A 20,287-nucleotide genomic window follows, 5' to 3' on the forward strand; every position below is an offset into this window, starting at 1 on the left:
TAATGTTCAAACTTCTTTAAGTCAGCTTTAAGCCATCTTTAAGCCCCCTTTAAGCATCTTTAAGTGTGGCATTTACGCTTCCTTTAAGTTGTCTTTAAACCATCTTTAAGTTCCCTTTAAGTCAAGTTTGATCAAGCTGAACAATAAAAACATATATTAAATGAAAAAAGCTCTTTTATAGTGATGGGAGGGGGTCATCCGAATCATAATATAATTTCCAAGGAAGGGGGTGGTGTTCCAGGCGGTTTTAATTGTCGCTCCATTAAACACAGATCGCTATCATCAACACCGCTCCGATGGACACAGATTGCCGTTATAAAATTCTTCATAATTTCTTTGGGGTTTCAAAATTATTGTAGGGGTAAGCGCAGTGTTTGTATCTTAATCTGTGCATGAAACTAATTAAAGTATGTTTGTTTCCTATTATAAATTAATCGGTGAAATTTCTCTCTCTCTCTCTGTCTCTCTATCTGTCTCTCTCTGTCTCTGTCTCTCTCTGTCTCTGTCTCTCTGTCTCTGTCTCTCTGTCTCTCTCTCTCTCTCTCTCTCTCTCTCTCTCTCTCTCTCTCTCTCTCTCTCTCTCTCTCTCTTAGTTCATTTGGTTATGAAACAAAATAAAGATAATGAACCAAAAATGCATGATTTAATTTGATAATCGGTTTAAGGTTTGTATTTTTTTTTCAATTTTCAATATTTCTAGGTCTAACTCTTGATCTGCTAGATACAAGACTCTCAACTGCCTTTGTTATATCGGGCAGGATATTACTGCTTTGTTTGTCTAGACATAGTTTTGTTCGTTTGTGTATATCTAATTAAAGTCTATTGTTTGTCCAACTTAAGAAAACCCCTGGAACTAACACAGAATATACAAGATATACACAACAGTTGTGTCGTGTGCCCAGGTGCAGGTTTGTGTATATCTAATTAAAGTCTATTGTTTGTCCAACTTAAGAAAACCCCTGGAACTAACACAGAATATACAAGATATACACAACAGGTGTGTCGTGTGCCCAGATGCACGTCAGGGTTTCTAAAGGCATTGAATCTTAGTATGTACGAGTATACGATATGTCTAGTGAATAAAAGTTAATTTACATTTGTAATTCCTTTTATCAGAATTATTTCCTAGCTCTGGGTTTCAAAAATGTTACGTCTACAAATTAACGATACATGTATGTAAGGGTAAAATCTTGAGGCTAATTAATTAATATACCGGTGATCATTAATAGGGGTTAATTATTTAAATATATGTATAAGGGAAAATATGGCACATACCCGGCCTGGTACATCATACAATTGTACGTACAGGCATATGTGTACATCATTTGCAATTGCCACATGCAGTAAATACGTCACCCGTAATTGGTAATATTGTTTGTTATAGAATTGATAGTTTAAAACCATGTATACAATTAAATATTTAAACATACTGGAACGGCGCCGCGATCATGAAAACCGGGAAATTGCAGGAAATTGAGCAAATACCTTAAGAGTTTCAATGCATTTAGTAAAAGAAATGATTTAATTTTCTTTCTTACATTTTATAGCTATAAATTAGATGAACGTATATCTACTCAGATTTAAGTTTTTAACTAAGAAAGCCTACAAGTGAGCCTAACGGTTTCGATTTAGGTATAACATATTTTTGTTCACTGAAGACCAAGTTCCGTAGTTCATTCTAAATACATGCATGCATGTAATTTATAAATAAGATATAATTGATTGTTACAAACTGAATGGTTTGTAAAAATCTGTTTAAGTAAATACATTCAATACATTGATTCAATATCCACTGATATATAGAATATAAAACCCCCGTTAAATATGTAAGTTACAGTGGCGCAGAGGAAGTGAGGTGATGCTAGTAAACAAAGGGAACCGGGTTTAATTCTCGCCATGGGCTTTTTTTTATTTTTATTTTTTTTTCTAGAACAAAAACCGTTTTTAATACCTTTTCTTTCATAAAGTTAATACATTTCGTTGGTAAATAAAGCACACTATTTATTTAATTTTTTATTAATGGCTTAAAGGTGGCTTAAAGGTGGCTTTAAGGTAGCTTAAAGGTGGCTTAAAGAAGTTTGGACATTAAGGATATATAAGTTGTCCTTAAAGGTGGCTTAAAATTGGCTTAAAGATAGTCTTTAAGCTGCCTTTAAGCCATATTTACGCTTTCTTTTAGCCACCTTTAAGCAGCACATATAGCTTAAAGGTGGCTTAAAGATCGCCTTTAAGCTACCTTTAAACACCTTTAAGCTATCTTTAAGGAGAACTTAAAGATGGTCATTCATCCTGTGACATCTCTTGGTACTGCAATTCAAGACTCTGTGGAAAACATTAATAAAATGTATGTCCTACTTCAGTGAAACTATTGGCCTGTCACAGACTTACACTAACCATGCGACAGGTACCTCAATTCTTACCTTATGCATGACAGTAACAGGGTATAAGCCAGAACAGTCGTTCAGTTCAGTCGTTCACGGTGCATCAAAGGACGGGCATGGATGAGAAGATACAATTGGACAAGCAATGGGCTAAAACCTTACAAATGATATCGTGAAAAATATACCAGCTTTTCCATCTACTTCACCGCTGGCATTATCTCCCCCTCAGGACACTAACGAATATTCTTTAGTACCATTTTTACAGGACAACCGTTCCACAATTTCTGAATTACAGAGAATTAACGTAGGTGATATATTCCCCGATTTTGAATCCCAAATTACAGCAACAGCAGCTTCCGTGCAGACCAGGCAAATACTGTCAGCTTTTAATGGATGCGCCAAATTACTACCATAAGCATCAATGTAAATTTTGACTTGAATAATCATTAATGCGATACTTGTGATTCTGTGATATCCAATGAAATTTGACTTTAAAAGTGTTAAAATTGTCAAATTGAAAAAAACAACCTTTAGCTGTACCTTTTCTCGGTTTTCATTTAGTTCTCTCTTTTTTAGTTGTACCGAATAGAAAGTACGAACTAAACACTATGTTCCAATTAATTTAATGTTGACTCCGTGTAACAGTTTTAATGGCCTAAATTGTTATATACCTTTAAAACATTATCTCGATTTGCACATAAAATAAGAAATATGAAAAGCTTGGCATACCAAGTTTAGATTCTATTAAAAAGGGAGTAATTGCTTTTAAATGAATGTAAGGATGCTTATGTTGTAATTTCACGGACTGTGCATTGAATTTCTTGAGAGGAAACTCACATTCATTCATTTTTATGGATACAGTAATATTTTTGAACTAAGACCCTCTATCGTACTGACATAGTAGTCTTGGTTAATTTAGAATATAAGCTATAGGAGGATACAGCGTATTTACATAACAAACACATTGTCGTCCTTATGATGAAACGTTTTAAGGAATTTTTCAATCTGTAACTCTTAACTTTGAACCCTTTCATGGACCCAAGTAATGGCCACCTGGGAGCCAAAAAGGGAGAGGACACATTTCAATAAGATAGTTCAAACCGATTTGAAGGTAACTAAAATTAATGTAAGCTAGTTATAAAGCCCAGGGACAGACAACTTGAGATGATATGGGAATCCGCCATCTTGTGATATATTGTTTATCACAATAAACAATAAGAGACTCATGGGTCACATCGCTCACCAGAGCAACACTAGGTTTGATAAAATCAGCTAAATGGAGTCATAATGCAAAATATATGGATAAAATATGTAAAATTGACCACCATTGTGGCCCACCCTACCCCCGCGGGTCATGATTTTCAAAACTTGGAATCTACACTACCTGAGGATGCTTCCGCATAAGTTTCAACTTTCCTAACTGATTGTTTTTTGAGAAGAAGATGTAAAAGATTTACTCTATACATTATTAGGTTAAAACTTAATCTTCCATTGTGGCCCCACTTACCCCCGGGGTTCATGATTTTCACAACTTTTAATTTACGCTACCGGGGGATACTTCCACATCAGTTTCAGCTGTCCTAACTGATTCGTTTTTGAGAAGAAGATTTTAAAGATTTATTGTAATGAAAATATAACAATCTCAAAAATCCATAAAACGAAATACAAATTCAAAGCAGAGCAACACGGATCTCCGAAAAGACAGAGGTAGGATGAGTTGCCAAGGCAAACATCCTCTGCTGACCGGTCAAACCCGCCGTGTGCTCGTTATCGGGAAAAAATGAAAAAGTCTGTAGATAATTCGGTGATTAATTATGGTCTAACAATTAGTATGAAAACGTCCAAAAACTATTTTAAAGATTAAATCTATACCTTTATATCGAAAATCTGAAAGATAATCCTCCAACGTGTTCATGCTCTTCACCCATCAGCTATTGTCCTATCGGACATCTAGTGATGTTATTGTAGATAACAAAGAAGACCTAAGATCACTTATTATAAAAGGACCAAAATAAAGGGAGCCTAGATCCTTAACATGGCGTCGTAATCATATGCATATTATGAATAAACGATTTACTGAGAATATAGTTTATCATTAAAAATATCACAATATTGAAATAAAAGATTTCAATATTGTATTGAAAATTTGTTTACATTGTCTGTATTTTTATATTCTTGATCAATGTTTATCGAGAAGCAACTCAGGGATTTTTTTCTCATTGGTCATAAGTTGTAAATGGGAATTTGAGAAACCAGCTGTTTAAAGGGAGCTGTAAGAATACTCCTTTACCATTGCTAACGATAAAATAATCAACTTCACTTGCCGTCATCAAAACTTTTGTCGCGCGATGTTTTCGAACTAATCCGGCAACTATGACATTTCAAGAATTTAAAAAAAAAATTATTTGCAAAAGATTTCCAAATTTAATGACATAACTCTATGACATTAATCTTTTTCTATTATACCACCATAATATTTTGATAAATAAATCAATAAATTGCGTGTTATCGGAGCCGTGACAATCAACAACGAAAAGTGCATTAAAGTGCGTGATTTCTGGTCAAAAGTATATGCGTCAAAATGAGCTATGTCGGGGCAACGGTATATACGTTAAGTGCGTTATGGCGGGGAATGGGGTTAATATTAATTTTTACCCAAATATATTACTGTGTTGTCACTCACAATGCCGGCTGCCCAATCATTATGTATATTACACAATGAAAAACTAGACTGTATAAAATAAGAAAAATAACATTGTTTTTGGAAGAACATCTTTTAATGTGTTTACAATTGTTAAAACAGTGTATACATATATATTTAATGACTTTAATATAAAAAATTATGATGCTTACGAGATGAATCTATTACAGATGCTATATTGACATATTTTTCTTATGTTAACAATTGAACTACAATATCTATAAAAAATTTTAAACCTGCTGCAATAAATGGTGACAACTCACAAACTCATTATGTCTAAATATCCAACATGCAACAATTTGTAGGGAATCTTTTGAGTTCCTTTTGAACATGCAACAATCAGTGGGGAGTCGTTTGAGTTTGTAATATTGACATTTGCCCCATGTTTAACAGTTCACGTACTTTATCTAAATGTCCTCTTGAACAAGCATTAATTAGCGGGCAAGTATCAGAAACTGTGATTTTAACATCTGATCCATGATTTAACAGTTCACGTATTTTCCATAAACGTCCCTATTGAACATGCAGCAATGTATGGGGAAATATCAGAAACTGTACTATTGACATCTGCCCCATGTCTTAATAATTCGGGAACTACATCTAAATGTCCCTTTGCACATGCAGCAATAAGAGGTGAATTATCAAAAACTAAGATATTGACATCTGCCCAATGTCTTAGCAATTCAAGAACTATATCTAAATGTCCTTCTGTACATGCAGCAATAAGAGGTGAATTATCAGACACTGTGATATTGACATCTGCCCCATGTTTCAACAATTCATGCACTATATCTGATTGCCCTTCTTGACAAGCTGTAATAAGTGGAGAACAATCACTAACTATAATATTGACATCTGCTCCATGTTTAAGAAGTTCACAAACAATATTCAAGTTTCCTCGTGAACAAGACGCATTTAAAGGTGAGTCTTTACAGTGTTCGGCATTGACATCTGCTCCATGTTTTAACAGTTGACGTACTAGAACTAAATGAACTTTTGAACATGACAAACGAAATAATGTATCATATGAAATGGTATTTGCATATGCTGTTTGTTTTGATAAATGATACTTCATAGCCCGATAATGTATGAGACATGAAGCAGTAAGTGGAGATATACCAGATACTGTAATGTTGACATCGGCTCCATGTTTTAATAGTAAATTTATTATATCTAAGTATCCTTTTGAACATGCAGCAATAAGGGGTGATTTATCAGAAACTTCGATATTGACATCTGCTTCATGTTTTAACAATTCAAGTACTATATCAAAATGTCCTTTTGAACATGCAGCAATAAGAGGTGAATTATCAAATACTTTGATATTTACATCAGCTCCATCTTTTAACAATTCAAGCACTATATCAAGATGTTCGTCTGAACATGCAGCAATAAGAGGTGAATTATCAGATACTTTGATATTTACATCCGCTCCATGTTTTAACAATTCAGGTACTATATCAAAATGTCCTTTTGAACATGCAGCAATAAGAGGTGAATCATCAGATATTTTGATATTTACATCTGCTTCATGTTTTAACAATTCAAGTACTATATCAAAATGTCCTTTTGAACATGCAGCAATAAGAGGTGAATTATCAGATACTTTGATATTTACATCCGCTCCATGTTTTAACAATTCAAGCACTATATCAAGATGTTCGTCTGAATGTGCAGCAATAAGGGGTGAATTATCAGATACTTTGATATTGACATCTTCCTCATGTTTTAACAATTCAGGTACCATATCAAGATGTCCTTTTGAACATGCAGCAATAAGAGGTGAATCATCAGAAACTTTGATATTGACATCCGCTCCATGTTTTAACAATTCATACACTATATCAAGATGTCCCTCTGAACATGCAGCAATAAGAGGTGAATTATCAGAATCTTTGATATTGACATCTGCTCCATGTTTTAACAATTCGTTTACAATATTCAAATGTCCTTTTGAACAAGCAGCAGCAAGTGGGGAATCATCAGATCCTATGTTGACGTCTGCTCCATGTTTTAACAACTCATTTACAATTTTAAAATGACCTTTTAAGCAAGAAACCATAAGTGGTGAATCTGTACAGTTTTTGCCATTGACGTCTGCTCCATGTTTTATTAGTTCTCGAATTATATTTAAATGTATTTTCGAACATAAATCTAGTGGTTTCCTTAAATATACAATTTCGGCATATTTTGTTTGGTAATACTGACGTGTCTTTTCATCATAATGAATTAAACATGAAGCAGTTAGGGGTGACCGACCTGAAACAATCATTTTTGCATCTGATCCATGGTTTAAGAGTTCGCATATCACATCCAAATACCCTTTTGAACACGCAGCAATGAGTGGGGAATCATTAGAAACTGTAATATTGGCATCCGCTCCATGTTTTAACAGTTCAAGGACTATATTTAAATGTCCTTTTGAACATGCTTCAAAAAGTGGAGAGTTTTTAGAAACCATGGCGTTCACATCTGCTCCATGTTTTAAGAGTGTACTAACCATATCTAAATGTCCTTCTGTACATGCAATAATAAGTGGTAATCTGTCAGAAACTATTAGATTGGCATCTGCTCCATGTTTTACCAATTCGGATATGATATCTAAACTCTTCGACTTATATAAACACGCAGCAATAAGTGGGGAATAACAACTACTTGTGATATTGACATCAGCTCCATGTTTTAACAATTCAATTACTAAATCAAAACGCCCTCTTGTACATGCAGCGATGAGTGGGGAATCATAAGTATCAGTCAGATTGACATCTGCTCCATGGTCCATCAATTCTCGTACAGTAGATATATTTATATATCTATTTAAACAAGCAGCAATAAGAGGTGAAGGTAGAGAGTTTTTGATATTGACATCTGCTTTATGTTTTAAGAGTTCGTGTATCATATCTAACTGAACTTGAGAACATGCAACATATTTAGATTCATTCATTAAACATCTGATATTGACACCTTCACTTTGTCTTAACAGATTGTTTCCCTTTGAAACAAAATCAATCGAACACGCAGCAATAAGGGGTGATTTATCAGAAACTATAATATTAACATCTGCTCCATGTTTTAACAATTGAAGTACTATATCAAATTGTCCCTCTGAACATGCAGAAATAAGTGGCGAATAATCAGGAACTGTGAGGTTGACATCTGCCTCATGTTTTAACAATTCAAGAACTAAATCTGAATGTCCTTTTGCACATGCCGCAATAAGAGGTGAATTTTTAGAAACTGTGATATTGGCATCTGATCCGTGTTTTAACAATTTAAGAACTAAATCTAAATTTCCTTTTCTACATGCAGCAATAAGGGGTGAATTATCAGAAACTGTGATGTTGACATCTGCCCCGTGTTTTAACAATTCAAGAACTACATCAAAATGTCCTTTTGTACATGCAGCAATAAGGGGTGAATTATCGGAAACTGTGATATTGACATTTGTCCCATTTTTTAACAATTCAAGAACTACATTTAAATGTCCTTTTCTACATGCAGCAACCAGTGATTCACAAAAAAAACTCTTGCCATTTGCATCTGCACCAAGGTTTAACAGCTCAAGAAATATATTCAAGTGTCCAGTTTTGCTTGCAACAACAATTGGTCGATCAGAAATATTCCAATCTTCATCATCATCATTATAGTCGTCTTTCCACCATGAGTCAGAAAAAAGGACATCGTAATCATGATATCGAAGTAAAGTTTGGAAAGTCAGAAGGTCACCACTATAACAACTAAGATTAAGCAGGCGGCGCTTCTCAATAAAGACTGGTTCGGTGTAAAAAAATTGATTGCTTCTTTCGGAGCATAAATCGGACCAAGATTCATCTTCTGACACATCACATCTCCCTGCACTGTTTTCATTGATATCTGATTCATTCCTTTTATTACAATCTGTACCCTGCTCTGTAGTGCAAAAGTCATCCGATCCAATGTTGAAAGGAGTTCGAAATAGGTCATTGACCGTTTTTGTGTTTTTTATTATCTGATCTATGATAAACTGTAAAATTTGATTGTGTCCATAGAATATAACCCAGTCAATGGCACGAACACAAGTGTATTGGTCATACTCTTCGACATTCCCTTTTGAATTCATGAGCAGATTATAGCACGTGCTATAAAAAAAATCTTTTTAGATTTATTTCCTAGTTTAACTTATTCCTTTAACTCTGACAGAAATACGGTGAACAACTCTGAATAAGGCTTACTCTTCATCACATCTAAAAACTTCTGAAGCACCAACGGATTTTTTAACGCTTCGTTTTCAAAAACATTAAACAACTCGCCTTTATGTATATCTTCAAATAAACGATCAGCAAGTAAATGGTAATGGGACTCCTGTAGTTTTATACACAAATCATGCACATATTCTTCGCTGGCAACTGTATCACTGTCTTCCTTCGCATCGACTGATTGTTCTAATTCGTCTTCTTTTCTTTCACGTTTCCTACATTTGTATTTTTCTGGTTTGATATAATTAGCGATGTAATCACTATCCATATATTGTAAAATTAGCTCTGGAAAGTGACGACCAAAATGATAGGCAATTATTTCAAGCATGGAATCGTGAATAAATTTAAACTCACTCTGACTTTGCTCAGTGTAAGTCCCTTCCATTTCAGTCAATGCATCAATAAAATAAAAACTACAGGTCGTAGGGTCAACTTTACATCTTTTAAAAACCTGGAACTTCATTTCATGAAAACATGTCGTGTTTTCTTTGTTAAAATTTTTTTCTGACAATGAATTTTGATTGGTCATTAATAAAACTAATGAAGCATAATGAACCTTGTTTCTTATTTTCATGATGTCCAGAAGTTCCAATATACATGGAACTGGTGAAATAAAAAACTGTGGCCCATAATGTCCTAACTCTTCCTTTCTTGAAAACAACTTGCATAGATATGGAAAACTATTCGATATTTTTGACAAAGTGTCTGCTGATAACAAATCTTTATCTAAGTTGTATTTTGCAAATAAATCATATTTATCTTGATTATTTAAAGCATTCTCTTCACTGTGTAACTGAACTAAGTGTTTTTTATTTGACAAAATGGATCCTGAGAAAGCTTCATGTTTGAAAACTACCTCCCGGCATGTTATAAGAACCTTGGTGGCTGGCATTGTAGGTTCATTTAATCTATCTTGATACATGGTGAGCTTCTCAAGTTCCTTCATATCAAACCCAAACACACCTAGGACATCATCAATAACAAACACTTGTGGATTGCAGGGATCACAATACATTTCAATGTTATTTATGTCTTTGGTTGGTAATATTTCATACCCGTCTTTCTCTTGCAGTAGAATGGCGATATGACGAGCTGTAGCCGTTTTTCCTGAGCCTGGGACACCAACAAACGTCACGAACGGCTGTTGTCTGACTTTGTCTAGCATCGCTTGGAAGTTGTGAGTTTCAACAAAAAAACTGTCATCTTCTTTCCATTTAAGGACGTCCTTTTCATATATAACTGAGAAAAATAAATCAAATATAAGCTGTTAAAAACAAACAATAGTTTCTGAATTCAGTACTTAAATGCAGTATCTACTCTAAGTGTTTAGTAATTATAACATATCAACATTGACAGAAATAAATCAAACCTTTGATATATCAATAACCAGCAATTGTGAAATCACTCGCACCAAGTTGATGATTAGGTTGTGCTTACACTCTGGATTTTTCAGTATATTTTTGTCGATATTTTGCTTAAATTAATCTTTGTTAAGGACTTGTGCAACAATTGTATAAACCATTTTACTCTTACATTTGTCTGTAGATTAATATTGCATGTCCTTGCGCCAACTTGCCAGCTAAAACACACTGCCATATGCCATATTTTATTCATCAAAAAGGAGTGTTAGTTGCAACAATAACGATTAATATTCATAAAATGTTACCTTCTCATCTTTAAAATTCTTTTTGTTGGGGATGCATAGTACCATAATATTATGTTTTCATTAGAAATTCAGCACACTTCCTAAAACTGTTTACAGGGGTGGTGATGGTGCCAGGTGTTTTTAAACTGGATTGGAACAATACACCATAATGAGCGCACACATCATAGCAGACCCACAATATATGAGAACATTATATGTATTGAATCATGTTAATTACATGCAACAATTAGGATATCAATCCATTTATTTTATCAACTAACCATCTCATTGTACCCTCTCATTGTGTAGGTTGTATTGTATTTAACATGAACCTGGTATCGAACCTATTGCTGTATTTTGGGTTTTGTTTATAATGTGTTTGCGTTATTTCATGAAGCTGGTTATATATAATTTTAAATTTTTTATTATATTTTCCTTATTTTCAATTTCAATTTCAATTTAATTCAATTAAAATTCAATGAATTATTAATCATTTCAGAGAATTTTACCTTTTATATTCCAAGGAAGAACTGTCTTCTTCATTTCTTCGACATCCCCTGTAAAATAAAATTATGTGTGAAACATTTTTTTATGTTTCAACAAACATCTTTCTTGCTTTGTAACAGTGCAAATAAAAATACCTGAAATATCTTTAATTTTTTCATGGAGGTCAAGAAGCTCTTTGATATTTTTTTCGCTTTGTGTAGGATCCATGGTACAAGTTTTCAGTTCCTTTACTTCGTCCTGGTATTTAGTAGAACTTCCTAAGTAGTTCTCCAACTCTTTAACAATGCCCTTAATGTCTTTGTATTTTATTTTAAAGTCTGTATCGGAGATAGTTCTTTCCGTATTGTGTCCATATTCATTTCTTATCAGACGAATCCGTTCGATGTTTCCTGACACACTTCTATCTCCGGGATGTGGGTTGTTTCCCCATTTGTTTAAATGCGGTTGGATCGAGCACATATTCCGTAATAAAAAGTACAGTAACGTAACATCGAATTTTAAGTAATCTTTACTGTAGACGAGTGTCTCTTGGTGTTGGTTGATCAGTGGTGTCTTTGTTTTAGCAATATAAGCTCTGACTTTCGTTTCCAAATTGGACGGAGAAATTTCCTTTCCAAGAACATCACGTAGTACGTTAGTGCATGGACCCAATATCATCTGTGCCACACGAGCCAGGTTTGTGTTTTCTCCAGTTAATATAAACTTTGAATTTGACATCTTTCGTTCTTAAATAGTACAATCCAAGGGATTCTAAAAATGAAATTAAAAAATATTGTTTCTTTTGAAAACATTTAATGATATTATTACAAACATAATTCTCTATTCTTTTTATATTAAACTGTTTGAATTATGATTTACATCCCTATAATGTATAACAGTCATATGATTATTTTAACAAATATTGAATCAGTAAAACAATTAGCCAAACGTTAAAGTCACTTTTCTGATAAACATTTGTTTTGTATATCATAGACATGATTGTCGTCATTGTCGTCGTCATAAGCTTTTCACATTTTATCTTCTTTTCCAAAAACACTTAGCCCATAACATACAAGGGGTTGTCCAAAAAGTTCGTGGACACATGTAATTTCATTCTAAATAACGACGCTATATTCAGAAAAGTATTAACATATTTTAATATAGACTATAATAATGCATGTGTATAAAAATCAGAACAATGTTCATTCTCATAATGTAGTTATCACTACAAAAACATTGCCTGTACAGGCCGCACGGCCCAGTCTGACGGTTACACGACGTTTTTATAACGTCGTTCGTAGCGCGTTGGTTTCTGTTACTTTTCAACGTAGTCACCTTTGCACTGCAAACACTTCTCACACCTTCTTAGCCATGAATCGAACACATCCGAATACCATTTACTGTCGATTTTAGATACAATGGTCCGAGTAGCATATTTAAGTTCATCAGAATCCTCAAATCTTACTCCTCTTAGCTGTGATTTGATGAAAGGAAAAATTGCAAAACCATCGGAGCAAGATCCGGACTGTATGGCGGGTGTCCAAGAAGATCGTATCCTGGGAGTTCGATTTCCAGACGTGTGGAAGTTGCTGTATGTGCTGGTGCATTATCATGGTGTAGGATGATATTTCCAAGGTCCACATCCATGGCAGGGCGTTTTTTCTTAATTGCCTTAACTAAGTCGCGGCGTAACACCTGTAATAAATAAAACCAATGTTTCGTTTGGTACACTGTTTGTGGCTTTAGAATATGTGAATTTATTAATATATATATAGTAATTAAATAAATCAAAATTAAGATTAGAATGTCCGGGTATTAAATTTATGAATTACGATATGCTAAATGTAGCGAAATGGACGTTTTTAAATCTGTAATTACAATTTAAATGTGATGAAATAGTTAGTTCTCTACCTTGGAGTAGTATGCAGCATTCACCGTCTGACCGGAGGGTACAGCGTGGACCAAAATCATTCCGTGCCGATCAGCAAAGAATATGTACATTTGTTTACCCATGGATTTCGCAACCTTTGCCTTTTTCGGTGCTGGTGAACCCCGGTGTTTCCAAATGCTGGATTCTGGTTTTGTTTCTGGATCAAAATGATGCAGCCAAGTCTCGTCCGTAGTAATGATTCTGTCAAGCCACTTCTCTCCTCCTCTTTTGAAATTCTGTATGAAAGCCTTACTTGTCTGCATTCGTCTTTTTTTGTGCTCATCGGATAAAAGTCTGGGCACCCATCTTGCGCAAACATGACTCATACAGAAGTCTTCAGTGAGGATATTAAAAACCGAAGATTTGCTAACATCACTTATTGACGCGACTTCTCTTAACGTCAGACGTCTGTCCTTCATGACAATGTCATGAATGTGGGATTTCGTTATATCGTCACAAAGCAAAGGCCTTCCACTTCTTTCAGCGTCATTTAAATCGCAAACTCCATCCGAAAATCGTTTGTGCCACTTGTAGACTAGTGATCTTGATATGTGTCGATGCCTTTTTGTGTTCTCCATCATTTGTTTCGTTTCGATAGGTGTTTTCCCCGAGTCTACGCAGAATTTAATGATGGCGCGCTGTTCCATGCGATCCGCCGACGTCGCTTTTTCTGGCGTTTTCAAAGACATAATCTTGCCGTAAACTCCTTGAAATATCCTCTGCTCAATTAAAAACGGCTTTAAATGACGTATGAAAATGACGTTCACAATTCTGACTACGTCACAGTTGAATATGTTGACGTTTTTACCTGTATTAAAAATACTGTTAATATTCATATCTTAAAACTCAATCTCGAAATTTGGACAATTTTGACAATGGGCCGTTCGTGCTTTTCGCGACATTTTAATACAGTATAATTTAAGTTTAATTTTAATGAAAACATTCAAAACCACTTTAATCTGATTTGGAATTTTATGACAAATATTTTGGTATACAATATGCATATATAAACCCGTTTAAAATGACAAAAACGCGATTGTCCACGAACTTTTTGGACAGCCCTCGTACTTAAGATTTCAGGTTTGTTGCAATGAAAAGTCATATTACTTCAAAGGGAAAGATAATTTGGAGAGGCTGGAAGTAGGATTGGGTAATACAAAAATCTTCTGAAAACCAAATATTATGCGATATCAAAATTTCATCTTCCTGATATAAATTAATTCAAGTTTGTATAAACCTTTATCACCAGGGAGTCAGAAAAAGGGTTCACAAGTTATGATAAAAATCAGTAGAAATCAACTATTAAATTATACTTATGAGGAACTAAAAGATTATACTTTGTTAAAATATTGTATCAGAAAGCTATTATACCGGTTTTTATTTACAGTACATGCATCAACAATATGTATCTGTCGGACTTTTTTGTTGTGGTTATTGCGAGATTGGAAAGGAGTTGGAAATAGCTTTCCTTGAAAAACAATGCTCTTACATAAATTACATCGAATTTATCAACTATTTTCAAGAACTAAGTCTTGTAAGCAGCAATGCTTTGTGCTGAGGTCCAAACACTGTTTCACTTTCGGTTTGTCTGAGTAACTGCATAGGAAAGTTGATTAAAATCAACTCCCAAAAAGGACAAAACAGCTTGATACAGAAGAAAGTAATACATCACGTCTTGTCACTAAAATCAGACGGGTGGTTTAATCGGCCAACGCTAGACTTAAATCCTGGAAGTATTTTGACAGAGTTTTTCCAAACACTCTCATACATTTTGTTGGCGATGACATTTCAATAGCAGTAGCTCTATGTAACAAATATTTGCTAGCTCTAAGCACTGAAGTAAAATGTTACACCTATCAAGACTAAATAATGACCTGCAAAATGAGAGGACACTGGCAAAAAATTGATGCAGCTGATATAAACTTTCCAGCAAATAGGAAATTAGCCCCTTTTAAAACTGATGTGTAAGCTTGTATTGTTTAAGGTGACATACCAACTACCTACAGCCACCAATGTAGCTATCATCTCCTCAGGTGTCTTTAATTATGAATAGAAATAAAAATAAAACGATCTTTTTTTGTCTTTTATTTTTAACAGAACAGAATTTATTTAATTCATTTTTATTAGATTCTATTTAATTTTTATATATATATATATATAACATATATTACTGTAACTTGATCCCGCTCGATCGCTTTTAGGCACCTTGATTTTCAATTTCTCTAAAGAGAGCCATATTTCTTAAGGTTGGTAACTTTCGATTTTGGACGCCTTTTTTTCTTAAATCACTTATTCGACCGGAAAAAATAGCTCAAAAACTAATTTATATGCGACTGAAAATAAAATGACAGTGATTTTATCCCCTGCTGACTAATTAGGGTTGGTAATTAGCCCCTTGAAGTTTGTGATGGATTGTGTTGTCTTAACGAGGCTGAGTACAGAACGAGTACGCACGCTTTCGCGCAGCGTTTCATTTGTATTGTGACGTCATCTTTTTGCTTGGTTGACGCCATGGCGTGATAGTTTCAACTGCAGATATTCAGCGAAAATTCTTGAAATATCTCTTTTGATGCGTAAAAATAAAGTTATATTGTGGAATAAAAATAAATGTCTCGAAGTATAAGCTATATTTGGGCTCGGGTCGGAAACGTGAAGAGAGTTCAGCAAGCCTAGCCCTCTGTCACGTTTTCTTAACCCGCCTAAATATAGCTTAATTCATATTTTTCAAGACAGTAACCATGTATTTTATATTAATGTCCCTTAATGTGTGATGTTATATATTTTTTTATTACTTAAATATGTCTGAATGTTTTAATAATACTATATAGATCACCTTTTCCGCCTTTGTCAAATAAAAAATAGCCATTATCTGACGAATCTGGGAAATTTGGCATACAAAAATTAACTTTGATAAGACCCCTGGAACAAACCAGGAGGTAAAAGGCGTTTTTTTATTTGACCAATTGATGCCTTTTAGCAAAAACTTTAATATGTAGAACAGAAAAAGAAATCCCTAGGGCAGAAGTTTTAAAAAAATGCAAAAAGAAATATGCAAGATTGATACATTTCAAGCAAAATCCAATAGGGTCCTATGTTAAAGATTAACAAACTTTGAGATGACCCCCTAAACAAACGGTGTGGTAAATGTCTTATTGTTTAATCTTAAAATAATAAATATATCAGTAGAAAATCATGTAAAAAGTTCCATCCAAAAACTTAGAGCAGATCAAATTAGACCCGGCCTCGTTAAGTACATATATACCTATAGCAATTAGCACCTCAGGGGTAAACAATTGACTGCTTAAAGTAAAAAAAATACTATGAAAAAAAAACTTGCTTATATATTTGATATACAGTTGCTACTTTCAATGCATTTAATAATGTGTTTATCTTTAAAGTAATTATAAGATAAACTTGTCATGTATAGGGATCGCAAGTCAAAAGTTGAAAACCAGAAATCAGCATTGGAATATGTGGGTGAAAATGGTTAAAAATATTCTTAATTAGAAATGTATGATTCAAGCATTTGCAATATTATTATGTATTCAAGCATTTCGATTCTTAATACTACTAGTTGACACAACAATCCCTAAAATAGCAAATAGGTTTATTTGAGTTTTTGAAGATGCATTGGTTAAGGGTATGGCCAATTTTAATCAGGTGAGGTAAAGTTAATATTTATACAAGATAACGAGATAATTTAGTTTTCGTCAGGTTGCATTACAAATAAGAGATACCATTTGTTTAAGGATATTCAAACACGCGGTGTATTAACACTCAAAATTGAATGGAGATAACAATTCTGCATACAAACAGACGCAAAATGTTACCTAAAGAGGACATTGTTTTTCATTTCATTTTAGATAGTGTTTTTGTAACAAACATTACTGTTATCCATAAACATCTTTAAATTTATAACTGAAGAACTGTTGCAGAAATTGCTAATTACTTACTGTATTTCCAATGCTGTTGAAAGAAATCAATGTATTTTATATTATTGTTCGTAAGTTTGTTCCACTAGGTAACTTTTTAAGGTTTTTTTTTTTGCTTAACTATTATATTATCAGATAGGCATTTTCGTTTTAAATGCCGAACTCGACATTACAATAGAAAACCGTAGGGTACCCTCACAATATTGCAGAACTGTTTCAGAAATTACTTAGTACCGTATATACTCGTTTATAAGTATCGTTCGCTTATAAGCCGGTTGCCTTTTAACAGATTTATTTTGAAGATTTTGCTGATTACCCTCTTATTAGTCGAGAACTTTTTTTGGATAAATAGTATACAGATTCTTAAACAAATGAACACAATTAATCAAGCATAGCTAAATTTTAGATAAAAATATTGTTGTTTGACCTCTCTGTTATTATTTTAAGATGCAATGCATTTATAAAAAGTTGTCTCCAGTGAAGACATCTATCTCGTGGTTTATAATAACTTTCCATTTTGGACGCCATTTTTTATAAAACACGTGGTATTAGCCTTTAAATTTTTTGAAATACTTTTTAAAATAAAATGAGAGTGATTTGATCCCCTGATTAAAATGGTAATTAGCCCCTTTTAAAACTGATGTGTTAACTTGTGTTGTTTTAGGTGACATGCCAGCTACCTACAGCCACCAATGTAGCCATCATCACCTCAGGTGTATTTAATTATGAATAGAAATGAAAATAAAACGATCTTTACTTTTTTTTTCTTTTCTTTAAACAACACAGAATTTATTTAATTTATTATCATTAGATTCTATTTAATTTTGATATATTAAAAGATATTACTAAAACTTGACCCCGCTCGATCGCTTTTAGGCACCTTGATTTTTAATTTCTATAAACAGAGCTATATTTCGTAAGGTTAGTAACTTTCGATTTTGGGCGCCATTATTTCTTAAATCACTCATTACAACCGGAAAAAATAGCTCAAAAACTATTTTAAATGCGACTGAAAATAAAATGACAGTGATTTTATCTCCTGCTGACTAATTAGTATTGGTAATTAGCCCCTTGAAGTCTGTGATGGATTGTGTTGTCTTAAGTACATTTATACCTATAGCTATTAGCACCTCAGGCGTAAACAATTGACTGCTTAAAGTAAAAAAAATACTATAAAAAAAACTTTGCTTATATATTTGATATACAGTTGCTACTTTCAATGCATTTAATAATGTGTTTATCTTTAAAGGAATTATAAAATAAACGTGTCATGTATAGGGATCGCAAGTCAAAAGTTGAAAGCCAAAAATCAGCATTGGAATATGTGGGTGAAAATGGTTAAAAATATTCTTAATTAGAAATGTATGATTCAAGCATTTGCAATATTATTATGTATTCAAGTATTTCGATTCTTAATACAACTAGTTGACACAACAACCCCTGAAACAGCAAATATGTTTATTTGAGTTTTCGACGATGTATTGGTTAAGGTTATGGCCGATTTAAATCAGGTGAGGTAAAGTTAATATTTATACAAGATAACGACATAATTTAGTTTACGTCAGGTTGCATTACAAATAAGAGATAACATTTGATTAAGGATATTCAAAAACGACGTTTATTGACACTCCAAATTAGATGGAGATAACAACACACAATTGCTCATTTCTAATAATTCAAACAACTCTGGATACAAACAGATGCAAATTGTTACCTAAAAAAGACATTGTTTTTCATTTTATTTTAGATAGTGTTTTTGTAACAAACATTACTGTTATCCATATACATCTTTAAATATATAACTGAAGAACTGTTGCAGAAATTGCTAATTACTTACTGTATTCCAAATGCTGTTGAAAGAAATCAATGTATTTTATATTATTGTCCGTAAAGTTTGTTCCACTAGGTAACTTTTTAAAGGGTTTTTCTTTTTTGCTTATCTATTATCTTATCAGATAGGCATTTTCGTTTTAAATGCCGAACTCGTCATTACTATAGAAAACCGTAGGGTACCCTCACAATATTGCAGAACTGTTGCAGAAATTACTTAGTACCTTATATACTCGTTTTTAAGAATCGCTCGCTTATAAGCCGGTTGTCTTTTTTACAAATTTATTTTGAAGATTTTGCTGTTGACCCTCTTATTGGTCGAGAACTTTTTCTGGATTATTAGTATACAGATTCTTAAACAAAAGAACACAATTCATCAAGCATAGCTAAATTCTAAATAAAGATATTGTTGTTTGACTCCTCTGTTATTATTTTCAGATGCAATGCATTTTTAAAAAGTTGTCTTCAGTGAAGACACATATCTCGTGGTTTATAATAACTTTCGATTTTGGACGCCATTCTTTTTAAAACACTAATGAAAACCTGGAAAAAGCCCTTAAATTATTTAGAATAAGCATTTGCAATATTATTATGTATTCAAGTATTTCGATTCTTAATACTTTTATTTGACACAACAACCCCTGAAACAGCAGATATGTTTATTTGAGTTTTCGACGATGTATTGGTTAAGGTTATGGCCGATTTAAATCAGGTGAGGTAAAGTTGATATTTATACAAGATAACGACATAATTTAGTTTTCGTCAGGTTGCATTACAAATAAGAGATAACATTTGTTTAAGGATATTCAAAAACGACAATTATTGACACTCAAAATTAGATGGAGATGACAATTCTGAATACAAACAGACGCAAAATGTTACCAAAAAGACATTGTTTTTCATTTCATTTTAGATAGTGTTTTTGTAACAAACATTACTGTTATCCATATACATCTTTTAATATATAAATGAAGAGCTATTGCAGAAAATACTAATTACTTACTGTATTTCCAACGTTGTTGAAAGAAATCAATCTATTTTATATTATTGTCCGTAACGTTTGTTCCACTAGGTAACTTTTTAAGGTTGTTTTTTGCTTAACTTTTATCTTCTCAGATAGGCATTTTCGTTTAAAATGCCGAACTTG

General features: G+C 33.2%; 2 pseudogenes; both read right to left on the reverse strand.

The window, feature by feature from the left end:
• Nucleotides 1–4,827: 4,827 nt before the first annotated feature.
• Nucleotides 4,828–7,144, reverse strand: LOC128169282 (ankyrin repeat and KH domain-containing protein 1-like; annotated as a pseudogene).
• A 157-nt stretch (nucleotides 7,145–7,301) lies between these two features.
• On the reverse strand, nucleotides 7,302–14,558 carry LOC128169283 (uncharacterized; annotated as a pseudogene).
• Between the last annotated feature and the right edge of the window lie 5,729 nt (nucleotides 14,559–20,287).

This window comes from Crassostrea angulata, unplaced genomic scaffold (genome assembly GCF_025612915.1).
Source record: "Crassostrea angulata isolate pt1a10 unplaced genomic scaffold, ASM2561291v2 HiC_scaffold_113, whole genome shotgun sequence".
NCBI classification, from domain to species: Eukaryota; Metazoa; Mollusca; class Bivalvia; order Ostreida; family Ostreidae; genus Magallana; species Magallana angulata.